This window comes from Corythoichthys intestinalis, chromosome 21, assembly GCF_030265065.1.
Source record: "Corythoichthys intestinalis isolate RoL2023-P3 chromosome 21, ASM3026506v1, whole genome shotgun sequence".
NCBI classification, from domain to species: Eukaryota; Metazoa; Chordata; class Actinopteri; order Syngnathiformes; family Syngnathidae; genus Corythoichthys; species Corythoichthys intestinalis.
The window spans coordinates 28230982-28249124 of NC_080415.1; the positions used below are offsets into that span (position 1 = coordinate 28230982).

An 18143-nucleotide genomic window follows, 5' to 3' on the forward strand; every position below is an offset into this window, starting at 1 on the left:
GCTACCACCTGCACTAGCTTTATGGCTTGGCAAGCTCAAGCGGCAACACCTGGCATGGTCGGCCCATGTGTTGACACATCCTCCGGCTTAGATGCAATAAGTTCATTCTTGCGCTTCTTCAGCCAAAAAACAAGGATTTCGATGTTTTTAATGCGCGTTTTATACTAATGATGGAAGGTGTTTTATAGTAAACCAATGTCCATTTCCTTTTTCTGAGAATAGTCCATTAGTATTTCCTGGGAAAGTGACATAACTTCCCTCGTGCAAAATTTCTGCCTTAATGACAGATTGATCTGTTTTTTTTAGAGCTGTCAAAATTATCGCGTTAACGCGCGGTAATTAATTTTTTAAATTAATCACGTTAAAATATTTGACGCAATTAACGCACATGTCCCGCTCAGACAGTATTCTGCCTTTTGGTAAGTTTTACAGCAAGGCTTTTTGTGCTGTAACAGCGAACTCTTGTGGTCGCTTTGCGACATGGTTTATTTTCTTGCCAGTTCAGTATGGCTGCACGACGTCTCGGGCTGACGCCTACGTTGTAATGTTGTGCTTATATGATCCTTGGACAAGATTTGTCCGTAAGTATGGTTGTTGTAAAGAATGTACATATTATGTTAGGAAGCGAAATGTTATATTTTTTGTATGAGACGCTTTTTGTTTATGTTTTGTGAATCTGTATAGCGTGCTAAGCTAACGTTGTCGCTAATGCAATGCTTGTGTACTTTTTTTTGTAGTTTTACAACGGTCTAAAGAGGACAATGGTTTGAGGCCATTTTATTCATAAATCAGATGAAAAAGGAAGAAGTCTGATTATTAAGGCGTCGTTCACTAGCTGTCTAGCTTTGGAAAAAGTAGGCGCTTCGGAGTGAGGACAGCATAGACAGATTTAAATGACAGTAGAGTGAAATGCCCACTACAGTCCTTATGTACCGTATGTTGAATGTATATATCCATCTTGTGTCTTATCTTTCCATTCCAACAATTTATTTTACAGAATATATATATAATTCACAGAAAAATATGGCATATTTTATAGATGGTTTGAATTGCGATTAATTGCGATTAATTACGATTAATTAATTTTTAAGCTGTAATTAACTCGATTAAAAATTTTAATCGTTTGACAGCCCTAGTTTTTTTTTCTTTTTGAAAAGTAAACATTTGTTAATGAACTGAAGAGAATATTTACAATTTTTACTATTCTTGTTCCTTTTCAAAACGAAAATAATTTAAAAAAAAAAAAAAAAACACCTCTTACACCTTATTTTTCCAATCAAAATGAGGATTAGGGCTGCAGCTAGCAATTATTTTAGTAGTCGATTAATCTATCCACAAATGAATCTGTTTAGGAACATTTAATGCATTGCAGAATGAATTTTAGGAGATTCAAAACAAAGGCTTGCTAAGATTGCACTTTCAAAAGAGCATTAAATGCGCTATGCAGGATTTCACTTTCATTTCACAAAATCAATATTTAAAATACCTTAGCCTCAAACAGTATGATAATAAATACATTCGGTTCGAAGTACAATGAAAGAACAATTGGATTATTTGGCTAATTTGCATAGAAAAATGTCCGCTAGCTCTTCAAACTATGCAGAATTGCACTTCCATTTAAAAATGAATTAAAATACCTGAGTTTTGTATAAAACCAATAAATGAGAATATAAGTACAACAAAAGAACAACTGGCAAGTCTGCTATCTTAAATGCTATAAAATGCTTTTTTTTCTTTCTTTTTTTTACAATGCTCTTAACAAATCGTTAATACACATTCCCACAAAAAACGGCTAAATATACCTACAAACTAAATTACAATTTCATTAAAAAAAAAAAAAAAACATTCGCTCAAACACTTACGTTATGTTGGTCTTAACAAGGAGCAGCTGGATTCAGCCATGTTAAATGAGTTGTGTTATATTCACTGGGCAATGCATCCACCCAAATCAATAAAACTACATGCAAACCCTTTCAAAACAAAGCATTACAATGCCACTCTAATTAAACGAATACTCGAAGCAGCAGAATTTGATTCGAAGCTTTTTTCTAATCGAATTACTCAAGTCAATCAATTAATCGTTGCAGAACTAATGTGGATAAAATATGAATAATAAAATTGGCAACACTTTATTTGGCAGTGGAGTCATAAGACTGTCCTAATTATGACATGACACTGTCATGCGCTTTATTGAACGCTAATGACAGATGTCATTAAGTGTCATCCGGCAACTAACCCCATTTATGTCCAGTCGGGATCTTTTACATCCATTCAAAAGTGACATGATTTGCCGAATAACACCTAATGACATCTGTCAAAAGCATTTATTAATGTTAGAGTTGTCCAATGGCAGATAAAAGCATTTTAAAATGATATTGGATAATATCGACATCGGGGTTTTTATTATCAGTTTTGGGCCAATATGCATGTTGCCTTCAAAGTGAATGTAGTGGCCATCTGCCTTTGTATAAAGGCTGGTCACAACTTAGCGCAGCAGTTATGCTTATTGACCATTAGATTTATCTCCAAACTAAGATGCATAGGATTTTTTATCTGAGCAGAGTGATTTCAACCATAAATACAGTGGTACCTCTACATAGGAAGTTAATTCGTTTCAGGACCTTGTTTGTAAGTCGAAATGGTCAAATGTCGAGCAGGATTTTCTCATAAGAATACATTATAATTTCATTAATTCATTCCACAGCTCAAAAATCTACACTAAATCCTTGACAAATACTGCTGGTACTATTACAAATGGCAATTACACATAGGAAAACAAATAAATTATAAATGAAAATCGGAATACTATTAATTCCTGTAATAATGTGAAAAAAATCGGGTTCTAATGTGGCGGACGTTTTTTGCTGTACCTGAACACGTCACCGCATGGCTGATGTGACAGAGAGGGAGCGGTGCGGTTGAGAGTTTACTTTCACATTTAATGTTTTGTTGAGAACGCCCTCAACTGTGGCGGACAGCAGGCGTTTTATGGTGGACAAGTTCTGAAATAAATTATAAAAACTGGAGCTGGCGATTTCTTTGGCGATGTTACCACAATAATAATTGTCACCTTAACTTATAAAGACTGGCGAACGGTGGTCGGTGAGGACCTTGGTGATCATAGACATTCTACTGCTGTATTGTTGAGCCAGTTCACGGATGCGCACCCTCATGCTTTTCTATCATTCGCATCTTCATTTCAATGGTAAACGTCACCTTTTTTCTTGTTTCAACACCTGTACCAACCTTTTTGAAACCTGTGTTGATTTCTTTCACAAGAAAATCCGCTGTGCGTCCGTCTGCAGTGCTGTCATGTCGTCGTATTTCGAACATGTCGTCAGATGTAGAAGTAAATGGCGAGTCAAATTTTCCGTCGGATGTCGAAAAGATCATGTGTCGAAGGGATCGTATGTCTAGGTACCACTGTAGAGTGGTGCAAATTAGGCACTTTCCCAAAACTTCAGTTGAAGTTGCTTAGTTTTCACAGAATGTTTATTTTGGAAAAACTTTTGAAGTTGTTACATTTATCATTATCAAAGCATCCAATGGGACATCACAGTACAATTAGCCATAACATGTTAAGTCCACGACCGCATATATCGGTATCGGTTCTGTATCAGATTTTTGGAGTTGGACAATATCGGGATATCGGCTATTGGCTAAAAAGTCATTATCAGACAACCCTAATTAATGCTCATGACAGTGTAATATCACATTTATGGTGGTCTAATGACACCACAGTAAAAAAAAAAAAAAGAATTTAATGCTTTCCCTTTATAGTTGAAAAAAAAAAAAAAGGGATTTAATGAATATTGCTCTCAATGGCAGTAGTAAAGGAGTAAACACCTCTCCATGCGTGCCGCGTGTACGTGCATGAGTGAATATGGTGTGTTACACAATATACAGTATGCAGCAGGGTGTAAATTGAATTCCCCCTTGAGGGAATATAATCAGAATAATAAATGTAAAAATATCTCCTTGCATGCCTCAACATTGTTATACTGGTTCACTGTGTAGTGTATAACGCAAATATACTGTAAAAATGGCTAATATGACACAAAACGGCAGACTTACTGTTTTTCTTGCGATTTTTAGTGGTTCTTCACTCACCAACTAAACGGAAATGATGAAACGGTCACATCACCTTATCAATATGCAGGCATAAATCAAACACAATTAATGCCTTCTGTGTATGTGTGTGTTGGGGATGGACAGCAGGTTGGGCACACCAAGTCCAGATGGCAAAACGCGAGAGAAGGCTAACGAGGGTGAGACATGTTACACAGTGAAACGACGGGTGGTTGGGAATCTGGGGTTAAGGGGATTACCGAAATTGAAAATTAATGAATGTTCATATGGGATTGACTCAACGCCAGTAATCCGCAAAATAATGTATGCATGTGCTAGCTAATCAGAGCCAATACAAATTCTGTCTTGGCAAACCAAATCCAAGCAGCGAAATGATTTTCAAGCTAGCAAACCAACTTACTACAGTGTTGTCAACTGTCACGCATTTTAGGCCATTCTAACGTCCCACCTATCCCCCCCTTCTTAAAAAAAAAAAACGCAGACAGTGACAGTAAAATGATGCGAGTAACTGTAATACAGTGTTTAAGGCCACCTTCACATGCGCACTGTTTGGTCCGTTTTAAACGGACAAGAATTCTTTTTCTTAGTCCGCGACGTTTTGTAAATGTGAACGTGCATCCGAACTTACCGGTGCAATCTTTGAGCCAGGGAACATTTCTTTTGCTTATTCTGAGAAATGATCAGCAATAGTTGGAGGCAAATTGTGTTCGGCAACAAATTGGCAGAATAAAATCTCCGCTTTCGTCACTTTTCATGTTGCAGCCTGCATCTTTATGACCAGTGTTGTTAATCTTACTTTAAAAAGTAATTAATTACGGTTACAAATTATTTCTCCAAAAACTAATTGAGTTAGTAACTCAGTTACCTGAATGTAAGAGTAATTAGTAATTAGTAACTACTGTTACCTTTCATGTTTTGTTTTGTTTTCATTGAAAAAAAAACAAAAAAACATAGTAACCGTTGCGATGTTTGGAAGTCATTTATGTTGTGAATCAACCGTTAAGGTTGTTAAAATTGCTCCCGTTTTTGCATTAGTTCCCTTATGTCTTTGGACATGCGAAAGTTTGAAAACTGTTTCATCATTTAAAAATAGATTCAAGTCAAGATTTTGCCGATTTAGCAATATTTTAGATAAAAAGTTACTTAGGTTCGCTAGGAAGGTTCACTACAAATGTGCCTTTCTGAGAAGTCTACTGCTTTAAGATGGCGGCTGTTTACTAATGCCGCCGAGTCTGTCATTTCGCATCTAGTTCTATATGGATGTGATATCTAGTATAGCATCAAGTGGGCTTAAGGCCGAGTTATGCCTCCGTGTCGGACCTGCGCCATCAAGGAAGACCCAATTTACGACCCTGCGCCGTAGCCCGACGTTCTCCTACTGAAATTTCTAACCGAAGCGTCACGCCGACGCATATGACGTGGCGGAAATGGACTGTGATTGGTCCGCTCAGACTGTTGTTTCCGGTTCAACGCGAAATCACCGCTATTATCGAACATGATTTTGATACACGCAAAAATGGACCAAGACGATCAGAGTATCAACCAAGAGCAAGTACGACAACTTCTACAATGTCTTGTCAAGACATTATGAAGATTGACAAATGTCAAGCAATTCGTGGGAGGAGATTGCTGAAAATACTGAGCTGGAGGTCAAGTGTGTGTATGTGTTCGGAATCGAGTGGCCACACGAAGCGGTGACCCAGTCGGCCAAAAACTGCCAGCTTTTTATCACTTTATGTTGTATTTTTGGTTGGTGTACTTCATCATTTATTGTGTATATATGTTTGCTGTGAGTCTGACTTATATACGTGTCACACTTCAAGTATATGAAGAGTAAAGCACAAGTTTGGTGTCAAAAGAGTTGTTTTGATGTTTAATTTTCCACAACAGACAGTTCACACTCAGATAAATCATCACTGATTGAGAGTGCCTCGGTGCTTTTATGAGAACGTTAACATTAAGGCTTCAAACGCAAATTGGGCTGGAGGGCTTTGCCGACCTCGGACAAAATGCTGGACGCAGTGCTCGACGCCAGTTTGAAGCTGGCCGCCACAGCCTACTGGTTTCCACCCGAGGTTAGAACGCTCAGCGCGCCATCAAGTCGGCCAGACTGCCTCGAAACAGTCTTCTGCGTAGCCTGCGCCTCAACATTTGTATGATCAACATCTATTCAATGTTGATGAGCTGAAGATTTACATTCACGCGTTCCGTCTTGCTTTATTTATTTTTCTCCGTTAAACTAGACTTGAAGTCAACAAGCATGCCCCAAAACCGTACAGACATAATGCCACATCCCTCTAGTGGCTTGGCGGTGAATTACAGAGCAACGCGTTCCCTCAACGCAGAACTATCGAATGCTCATTGACGCCGTAGTCACTTCGCCGTCATCTCAACGCAGGAGCATAACTCAGGTTTTAAATTGTAGGCTGTTGGCTACAGTCAGGAAATATTGGAGCCACCTAGCCTAGCATCGCGTTTGCAACGGCGTCACAACACTCTTCCCTCCTTCCCACTCCCTCACTCACACTCCTCACTCATGTCTCTCCGTGTCTCTGAATTCTCTCGCGTCATTCAACCAACATAGTAATGCATAGTAACGCAGATTGTCTCGTTGCCGAAATGGTGACAAAATCTGAACGGAGAAAAAAAACGTAATGCACGAAAAACGTACAGATTTTGAACATACGGCGTACATATTTAGAAATCAGTGCTCACTTGTACAAATTACACCGAAACCGTACAATTTGACAGGTACAGTATGTACTCTGGTCCGTTCAAAAATCGTGGGCCTTGGTCCGCTTTAAGCGCACCCTGCTTTGCTTGTGAATGCAACCAGAGCTGGGTGCGCTTTTGCTACTGTATGTGCAGAGTCACAGCGTGGAGCTGTGATGTTTTAGGCCAGGGGTCGGGAACCTATGGCTCGCAAGCCAGATTTGGGTCTTTTAACAGCTGCATCTGGCTCGCAGACATATCTTTAATTTAAAAAAAAAAAAATTTTTTTAAGTTTCGTAACACTCCTTTGTGCATTGCGCAAAACGCAACGGTCACCAGCAATTAATTCCAGCAAGTAATTTTAGTGGGAAAGTGGCAAACATACATGTTTTTGTGTCTATGTATTTATCAATCTATCAATTGCATAGGCAACGCAGATGAGGCAGAGACACAGTTCAAGTGGGGTTGCCGAATTTTGCTGTCGAAAATAGAGATGACCCGATCGATTGGGATTGATCGGGTCCGATCACGTCATTTTCAAAGTATCGGAATCGGCAAAAAAATATCAGCCATGCCTTAATTTAATATATATATATATTTTTTAATTAAATCGTTTTCTAATTGTATTTAACGTTATAGACATACTATGTTACACTCATCCAGAGTCTTTAGTTTAGGCTTAAGGTAGGGTTATCAAATTTATCCCGATAACGGCGGTAATTAATTTTTAAAAAAATGTATCACGTTAAAATATTTAACGCAATTAATGCATGCATTGCATGACCCACTCACGCATTGTCGCGCTCAATCTGTAATGGCGCCGTTTTACCTATATAGAGAAATAAAAGGCAGCGTAAAATGAGTAGAGTGAATTTTGGCAGCTTTTGGAGCTTTTTTTTAATAGGCTAAAGCTTTACAATCCCTCTCCCTACGATTAGAAATATCATGGGAAGCAATGTGAGGAAGCAAGGTAGCAATTGATCATTTTCTTAACACCTTATGTTATTTCCCAACGCAGAGAAGATATATCAATTGTTAGCACGACGCAGAGTCATGGTTCCACTTCCCATCATGCATTTGGGTTGAATGGCTGCAGTATCATTTACTGAAAGCTCAACAAATACACTAGATGGCAATATTTAGTCACAATATACAAAGTCACAAGTCTTTCTATCCGTGGATCCCTCTCACAGAAAAAATGTTAATAATGTAAATGCCATCTTGAGGATTTATTTATACTAACCGATAATAAACAAACACAGTACTTATGTACTGTATGCTGAATGTATATATTCGTCCGAGTTTTAATAGTTGCTAATGTGCGCGTGAGATCAACTTCGCTCTTTTTTCAGTTTTGTTTTCTGCGTCGTCAGCTAATTTTAGAAGCCCTTTTGAGTAGATGGCAATAAGAAAAGAAGACGAGGAGTATCGTAATTTTCGGCAGGACATAGATGCGGCACCGTTTTTTTCTTTCGCTTTGGATGAGTCAACAGATGGAAGCATTATATCTCAGTTCAGCGTGATTGCAAGGTTTTGACTATGAAAGGGACAACAAGAGGGGAGGATTTATTCAAGTCCCTCACTGAGTTGGCTAAAGAAAAAAAATCTACAATGTATATACTAGGGCTGCAGCTATCGAATATTTTAGTAATCGACTGAAAATTCTATCGATTAATCGAGTAATCGGATAAAATATTTTAATCCAATATTGAACCATTTTCAGTCAATCAATGTTTTTATTTTCTATGTACATTGTTGAAAACAGCCAACAATTGCATCTTAGATGTGACTAGAAAAAAATTCACTGCTTTCACTCATAAAACTTTGAGATCTTATTAAAAAAAACAACAACAAAAAAACATTTATCTAAAAATGTAATTACGCTTGATAACACACATCACTTGAAAGCCATGTGTTTTTCCCACGTGTTTCAATTGAATTTCCATTTGTGTCAAGCTATTTTTAAGTTCTAGTTAAGTTTTAAGTTAGTCTAAACTGTAAGTACTGATTGGATTTTGAGTTTTTGCGGTGTTCAAAATAAATGTATGGTACCTGCTGACTGTATTGGAGCACATTAGGGACCAGTGCTACTTGGTGTTTTATTCAGCAATGACTACTGAGCTAAAACTGACAGTTAGCTTTATGATGTTTTAATTTTACACCCTCATCACTCTACAGCACTGTGTTTTTACAGATTAAATAAAGCTTGTATGTAAGACATGTTAGCCACGCATCGACAGTGGTCATAATCAATAGAAACCTAGCCCTCCGAAGGGCTAATGTTACGTGAGCTAGTGACAGTAACGTTATATTTATTAGCGCTAAGATGTCTACTGCTTAAAGATGGCGGCTGTTTACTAACGCTGCCCAGTGGCGGCCGAGTCTGTCATTTCGCATCTCATTCTAAATGCATGTGACATCTATGAGACGCATCGGACATTACCTGCTACCAAACTAGCATCATGCGGGCATAGTTTTTAGCAACGTCGGCGTAGTTTGAAGTGGCTGTCGGCTGCAGTGAGGTTTTTTAAAATTTATTTTTATTCCTTCTTCCTCTACGCACGCGACGTCAGTGCATTGTCCCGCATTAAAAGTAGTCCGGGCAAAACGTGATGCTTAGAGCCAGCAAAATTCAACGATTCCTCGAGGTGAATAAAATTACTCGGATCAGTTTTTAAACTCAAGTTACTCGTGTTGCTCGAGTATTCGTTTTAGCACTAATATGAACTTGTTTCGGTGTGCACTGATAGTAATCCTTGAATGTTCGTGGCGCTTCTTTGTGAACATGAAAAGAGACGCATCCTAAATTTCTCAATGCTTGCATGAAGCTTAACCCCACCAAGTATCAATCAGACTACAAAGCCACCAGAAAAACCATGCAGCACCAGAAGTCGCATTAATGTACTTTAAAAGTGTTGAAATTACATAAAATGCACACATTACTTGTATTTTTAGTTTTAAACATATTGTATGGCTCTTACGGAATTACATTTAAAAATATGTGGTGTTCATGGCTCTCTCAGCCAAAAAGGTTCCCAACCCCTGTGTCTAGGCTCTGACAGTATACAAAGAGCATCCTTGGAAGCGAAGTACAGCGCAGACGCTATTCAAAATCAACAATGGCAACATGACAGACGATTAGCCATGGGCAAATGTTGTTGATACACAGAACCGGGTTCTAATGTGGCGGTTGTGTCTTGCATGCTGTTGCTTAACGTACCGTGTGAGAGTGACTGGCTGAGACAGGCGGAGCTCCCGGGGCGGCAGTTTCATGAGTCTTGCTCTCCTGGAAGGGGCGGGAATTTGACAGTCAGAAAAGTCACGAAATTGAGAGTGATCGTGCAGGGTACCACACGGTTCCCTTTCGTGGTTTAATTTTCCCCTATGCATTTTTTTATATACCGTATTTTTCGGACTCCAAGTCGCAGTTTTTTTTTTTTCCATAGTTTGGCTCCCAGTTGAAGCCTGGGACCATGTGCTTTGGTCAGATGAGCCCAAGATTGAGCTTTTTGGCAACAAACACTCTAAGTGGGTCTGGCATGCCATGAAAGATGCGCATGCTGAAAAGCACCTCATACCCACTGTGAAGTATGGGGGTGGGTCAGGATGCTGTGGGGCTGTTTCGCTTCCAAAGGCCCTGGGAACCTTGTTAGGGTGCATGGCATCATGAATGCTTTGAAATATCAGGACATTTTAAATCAAAATCTGTTGCCCTCTGCCCGAAAGCTGAAGATGGGTTGCACTGGGTCTTTCAGCAAGACAATGACCCTAAACATATGGCCAAATCTACACAGAAATGGTTCACCAGACACAAAATCAAGCTCCTCCCATGGCCATCTCAGTCCCCAGACCTTGTTTTGTTGACAAAAGGGGGTTGTAGAAAGTATTAACACCAGGGGTGCTAATAATTGTGACACACATTATTTGATGTCAAATAATTATTTCTTTATGTTGGATTTTTTCCCCCACTGAATAAATGCACTTGTATTGAAGGTTGGATTTTTCTTTTTTTCCATTAAGGTCCCATATTATTTGAATAAAAAAAATTATGAGAAGCTAAAAAACACATCTTAACCAGGGGTGCCAATAATTATGGAAGGCACTGTATATGTGAAATTGTTTACACATTATTATATCATTTCGCATGTTATTTCAGTGTTTTGGAGTGACACTGATGGTTCTGTAAACTACTTAGCATGTTCTTTATGCTATAGTTATCTGAATAACTCTTAACTCATTCACTCCCTGCCATTTTCACCGTTGCAACCCCCTTCGCTCCCGGCCGTTTTACTGGATTTTGACTGAATTGTGCAAGGCCCACTGAAAATTCTTTTCTATTGCTATATAAACATGGAACCCACCAAAAGAACGATTAGGCTCTCTTCTTTTAGCAGAAAAAAAGGTTAGTTCACATCTTTTTCCATTCTTTAGAAATCAGCATTAGAAAATAGCTTAGTTTGGGCAATTTTCCAATTTCTGATGAAACAGACAAATTGAGCTTTTTGTGAAAGCATACATTTACACAAAACTTTAACTATTTTTTGCTTTAGTTACATCCCAAACATCTGAATAATGTTTTCCTTTTACAAAATAACATAAACAACAAGACAAATAGAGCTTTTGATAGCAAAGTAACAATTTATTTACACATAACTAACAGAGATGACGCTGTTGTGGCCGCGACATCCGGGGTAAACTTTTCCCTCATCGCTGCCTGTCTCTGCTCGGTGAGCAGCACGGACTCAATGGCATCGTCCGCTGCACTGGTGGTCACGGTCGTTCTGCTCGGTCGTCCAGCACCTGGCATCCCGGGCGCCCTCCCGTCTGTTCTGCTCTGTCGTCCACCACCTGGCATCCTGGATGTCAGTTTCAGTTTATTCACACATTGTATCATGATACACACAAGAACATGGTCACATATACAAGCAGTTCATCTGACAAGCTGCATGAAAGGGACACTCCGAATAAGCTATTCAAAGCTTTTAGTGGGGCCCAGTCAAACAGCACACATACAGTATACACCAATCCATACACATACATACAATTACCTATGGAAAATTTCAACATTCTGATCACATCGGATTTGACATGTGATACCTTAGTATCCATTCGATTGTCTTCTGCCGGCGCCCCGGCCGTGCGGCCCAGCCGTTGGTTCCGTTGAATTGGGTTGCGGGTCTTACCAAATGTGCTACTGCCCTCCAGTGGCCAGTTTTATTGCTCTTAAATGGATTTTCAGCGTTGTGTTTTGGAGCTAAGTTGAATCAGAACCCAGAGATGTCTCTTGTGAAAAAAAACGTGAAAGACTTACAAATACGTCTTTGGGACACTGAAACAATTAAAAATAGAACGTATATATACGTTTTTGGGAGCAAAAGAGTTAATAGCTACGTTATGTTAACATACTGGCCACGTTCGCATTTCGTTGTTCATGTGTCATGTAACATTATCATACTGTACACTTATTCAGCATGTTGTTCTCTATTGTATTTTTACTTTAAATTGCCTTTCAAGATGACATATCTGTTCTATGTTTTGGATTTTATCAAGTACATTTCCCCCAAAAATGCAACTTATACTCCGGTGCGACCTATATGTTTTTTTTCCACTTTATTGCGCATTTTCTGGCTGGTGCGACTTATAGTCCGAAAAATACGGTACTCCAGTTCGCTCAGCATTGAGTCGAGAGGGAGCGACCCCGCCGCTGGCCCAAGCAGGGACTTGCTAGGCTATGGTACACTCCATTTTATTTTGTTTTTTAATTTATTATTATTCGAACTTCACAAAACAGTCATTTGACAAAAAATTGAAAAAAATAAAAAAAATAATGCTATGCTAAGTTACGTGTAGCATCACAGCAGCACACTGTGATGCTTCACGTAACTTAGCTCCCGCCCCTATTTCTTTTTCTATTTGTCCAATCAATTACAGCGCCATTCATCCACGTGTGCAACTTGAAAAGTTTGGTTGGCCCAGTGTGAATGCTGAACTTTTTCAACCAGTCTTTCTCAAGTGTTGCTGCGAGGTAGCTCTCCAACCGGACCATGGTCCTCTTGGTCCAGTGTGAAAGCGCCTTAAGTCCGAAAATATCTGCAAACCGCTTGGCCGGTTGTCTGTAGGGGCCCGCAAAAAAATTTCCACCAGCAACTCCCCCGTTGGACAGTCCACTCAGGGGGTCTCATTTACACGCATCACACCCTGTTCACATTTGTTCCGCCATGGACTATAATGTTATGTTTATTAAAAGGCCCTGATGTAAAATAGTCGATTAGTGACGCTGTCCGTCACCATTGCCTTCCTAGGAATTGGCTAAGTGCGGTTGCACATCACTCGAAGTACAAATGCAGCACACATCTTATTTCCACACCATTAGTTAAAAAGACGTTCACAATATATTGATGACCCGCTAACGTTGCGTAACCTACCAGTAGTTACACACAGTCTCACTCTAAACAGTTTTTGTACGTTGTAAACCCTATTACTACATGATTTAAAGGGATCCTCTATTTTTAAGACAAGTAATTCTAAAAAGACAAATGTTAGTATGAGCTAAAATAATTTGATATTAAAACCCCTCTTAATGTTTTTGTTTTAATAAAGTTTGTAAAATTATTTTAAGTGATAGGTCGCCATTCTTGTTACGTCGCAGTGCGTGATGTCACCGGTCCCGTTGCCGAAATTCCAGCCTGTCACTCGTTAGCTTTCCCAACATGTCGTCGGTTCTACCCTTCCTATTTAAACCAGATCTGAAAAGTGAGGAGCAGGACAGCACTGTCGTTCACAAGACGAGCTTCAGGGAAAAATGCGTGCAGCAAATACCTGATAAGACAAAAGTTGGGCAAAACTGGTGATGCGAACGAGTGCTGTTGGGAACTCTGTTGGGAGCGAGAGTGTATGCTGTCCGGTTTTATTAGCAGATATTCAAGGTAAGCATATAGCGTTGTCAAACTTATCCCAATATAATAATGTAGATTTTTAGCATCCAGAGCTGTCGTGTGCTTTACATACAGTACAGGCCAAAGAGCACACCTTGTGTAATCCATGTCTTGTACATTGTAACGCGTGGTAGCTAGGATACGTGTATAAAAGTACCAAAAAGGGGAGAAGCTTCCACTTATGCACATTTATTCACAAAAAATAATATTTCCACCTTGACCACTATTCACTCGGGAGCTCAGCAGTACGCAAACACGCATTCCCTGACGAACTCCAACATTGTTGTAAGGTCCCATGTCAGAGTCACTGTCGTCACTGTAGCGTGCCATAATGCTTTAATTATTTAGTAGGATTTGGGGAAAACTCCCACGAAGAATAGTCAACAAAAAAGATAGAAATAGTAATCCAAATCCGCGTTTTTTTACTCACTCGAAGATCCAGGAATTAGACCAATCCCAGGGTAATGTCGCAGCAGCGATCAGGCCGTCAATTCCACAAAATAGACTGATCCGAAAAGCCGCTGAGTGACCGACGAATCAAAAAAATGGACGGATCCGAAACCAATATTGCAGACGCGGTGGGACCGTCGTATCCAGAAAATAGACGGATCCCTTACTTGACTACGGATCCAGGAAAAATGTTCGGGCGCCAGTTGTAACGCGTGGTGGGTAGGATACGTGCATACAGGGACCAAAAAGGGGGAGAAGCTCCCACTTATGCACATAAATTCACTAAAAAATAATAATTCCACCTTGACCACTCACTTCACTCCCCTTGTTTCCATTTGACAGGAAATTGCATCCAAAAGCAGCACATCGTGGCATTTTACTTTGCGAGTTTAGGCAGCAATAAGCAATTGTTGAACACAGTGGCGCTACCATGGGGTGGCCAGGGGTGGCCACGGCCACCCCTATAAATTGGTTGGCCACCCCACTGGCCACCCTGCTTGCCAGTGTATCGTTAGATTGTTGTAGCATCAGTTATGCATTTCATCCCAAATGAATGCATTTATTTTGCTTTGTTAAATGTAGGGCTGTCAAATTTATCACGTTAATAGAAGGTAGTTATTTTTTTTTAAGTAATCACTTGAAAATATTTATCGCAATTAACGCATTCGCGGTACGACTCATTCACTCATTGCCGCAAACAGCCTACAATGGCGCCGTTTTACTTATATACAGAGATAAGAGTCAGAGTGGAGTATATACAAGGATCCATTGGGGCCGTGCTTTTAATTGGCAAAAGCTTTGTCATCTCTCCCACAGCAACTATAAATATTGTGGGAAGCGACATGGGGAAGAATGACAGGAGTTTATCTTTTTCTTAACACCCAGTAGTGTACCCAACACAGAGAAGATATAGCATTTGCAGCCACCACACACAGTCATGGTTGCACCATCATGCATTTGGGGAGAACAGTTAAGTCGCTACAGTATCATTTACTGAAAGCTCAACAAATACACTAGATGGCAATATTTAGTCACAATATACAAACTCACATTTATCCTTTAAGAATTACAAGTCTTTCTATCCGAGGATCCCTTTCACAGAAAGAATGTTAATAAAGTTAATGCCATCTTGTGGATTTATTGTTATAATAAACAAATACAGTACTTATGTACAGTAGTTGAATGTATATATCCGTCTTGTCTTATCTTTCCATTTCAACAACAATTTACAGAAAAATATGGCATATTTTAGAGATGGTTTGAATTGTGATCAATTACAATTAATTAATTTTTAAGCTGTGATTGACTCGATTAAAAATTTTAATCGTTTGACAGCCCGAGTTAAATGTGCACTTTATGCCTAATATATACATAACACAATAAAACAGAATTGTTGTGGAACTCAAAATGTTGACTGGACAGTTATGGACTATGCACATTAAATCATTAGTAAGATCAAATATTACACAATACACCAAAGTATATCAGTAGCCGTGTCCTTAAGTCTTTCTCATAGTTTTCCCCTGACCTTTTTACTACAATAATATAATGAAAACCTGAAATTATGGATTTTAGTTTTGGCCACCCCAAGATTTTAAGTGGCACCATCTGCCCACCCCTATGAAAAATTTCTGGAGGCGCCACTGGTTGAACACGCTACACATTTGGACAGATCCCAATGACGTCATCACTGTGAGCCCGCAAACCATGGCGCCAACTAACGGTCAAAATATGGACTAAATATTATAAAATATTGCCATTGATTTAACATTTTATGTGTTTCTAACAACATATTTTAGTACAATTGTGGTTTATTAGAGCCTACATGTATTTAAGTTAGAGGATCACTTTAAAAACCAAACTAAACAAGTGGCTTTACATTGTAACAAAAGATTAGCCAAAAGTGTCATGCTCTAGCGGAAATGATAAATAGCCTTCAGTTAGAAGTGATCATTATTATGTTTGACTTTTGTATCATGTGTAATTAGTTGGTGTGGGTGATTGTTAGGTATTGTCGGTATTCACCTTCTATTTCATTGAATGAGCGGCTCCCGCATGCCCGCAGAGCAGCAGATGTTGTTAGCTGCAGAAACAAAGACAAGTCAGCGATGTAACAAGCATAGAAGAAAAAAAAAAAGGTCAAATAAAAAAAAGATGGTTTATAAAAGAAAGACGAGAGGTGATAATGAGGTAGTGACATCAGTTTTTTTGTTGTTGTTAACTTTACTGCATTGGAGATGTTAGTAGAGAAAAGTGTTGGTTCACGCAGTTCACATTTCAAGCTTATTGGTTGCCATTCAGAAACATTAGATTACTAGCTAGATCTTTTCTATATGGTTCTGGTCTGGGGATGTTGGTTCAAGAAGAGATGAAAAGATGCCAAAGGCATCAACAATAACAATATTTTACTGTATTTTCAAACTAAAACCTTTTTTTTCCTCTCCCTTTGAACCTTGTGGCATTTTATTAGCGGCTAATTTATAGATTTTGACAAGGTACCTAGCTAACATGCTTTCTTGTTGAAAAGCAAACTTATTATTCATTCACCTTTAGCGTTCCTTCATGCATTCTTAATTTTGTTGCTAAGCTAGCATTTGTGAGAAGGCGTTTTTTTCCCCATATACATGCCAACTTGTTATGAAGAGGAGACAAAACTGCTATGCTAGCACACTGCTAGCCGAGTTTGCTAGACACTGGGGATTTTATTGATGCTCGGTGCCATTACAGAAGAACAAGTTAAGGTTAGCTCTGAGTGTTTTGACAGAATTAAAAAGAACGGACATCTGCAATGTGCTACAACTTAGCTAGTATGCTAAGGCTAGAGTGTACAGTTTGTTACCTCGCGTTCTTCAAGCGCCATTGGCATATTAAGAGCAGTCTGTCTGCTGCAAGCTAGAAAGTCAAGTTAAAGTGGATTTTTTTTTCTCTTTTCCTATATTAAAACTTACACCTGCGACTTAGGTGGTGCTTACAGTGGTATGAAAAAGTATCTGAACCTTTTAGAATTTCTCACATTTCTGCATAAAAACACCATCAAATGTGATCTGATCTTTGTCAAAATCACGCAGATGAAAAAACAATCTGCTTTAACTAAAACCACCCAAACATTTATAGGTTTTCATATTTTAATGACAATAACACTTTGCTGCTTATGCAATGTCACGTTTCGCAAGTTGGCCGATTTTGAAAATGGTAGTTGTCCAAACTATCTTCAAAATATGTTAGCTAAGATTATTTAATAATTACACATATTCAGAAATTGAATAAAAGAAATTTATTAATTTAAAAAAATGTTTATATGTTTTTATGTATGAAGTCACTTACAGTTGTATGAAAAGTATTTGAACCTTTTGGAATTTCTCACATTTCTACATAAAATCACCATCAAATGTGATCTGATCTTTGTTAAAATCATACAGATGAAAAAACTGCTTTAACTAAAACCACCCAAAGATTTATAGTTTTTCATATTTTTATGATGATAATATGCAAACAATGACAAAAGGGGGAAAAATAAGTAAGTGAACCATCTTATTTAATATTTTATGCACCCCCTTTGGCAGCAATAACTTCAACCAGACGCTTCCTGTAGCAGCAGATCAGTCTGGCACATGGATCAGGACTAATCTTGGCCCATTCTTCTCTACAAAACTGCTGTAGTTCAGTCAGATTCCTGGGATGTCTGGCATGAATGGCTGTCTTTAGGTCATGCCACAGTATCTCAATGGGGTTCAAGTCTGGACTGTGACTTGGCCACTCCAGAGCCTTGCCTTGCCTTGATGTTGGTTAGCTGTTCCATTTTTCCTCCACACATGACGTTGTGTGTTACTCCCAAACAATTCAACTTTGGTTTCATAAGTCCACAAAATATTTTGCCAAAACTTCTGTGGAGTGTCCAAGTGTCTTTTTGCAAACATTAAACGAGCAACAATGTTTTTTTTTTTTTTTTTTTTTTTT

At 38.8% G+C, this 18143-nt stretch overlaps 1 protein-coding gene across 4 annotated transcripts in view; it reads right to left on the reverse strand.

Moving 5' to 3' along the window:
- The window catches only part of etv4 (ETS variant transcription factor 4), a 214305-nt gene that overhangs the window by 151289 nt on the left and 44873 nt on the right, over positions 1-18143 (reverse strand). For 2 of the 4 annotated variants that reach the window (XM_057827050.1, XM_057827052.1), the window contains 2 exons: positions 16212-16269; positions 10022-10087 (listed from right to left, as the gene is read on the reverse strand). The gene's annotated coding sequence lies outside the window, so the exon portion shown is untranslated. Of the gene's footprint in view, positions 1-10021; positions 10088-16211; positions 16270-18143 lie in introns of those variants that run through there. The other 2 variants (XM_057827053.1, XM_057827054.1) reach the window with 2 other exon arrangements.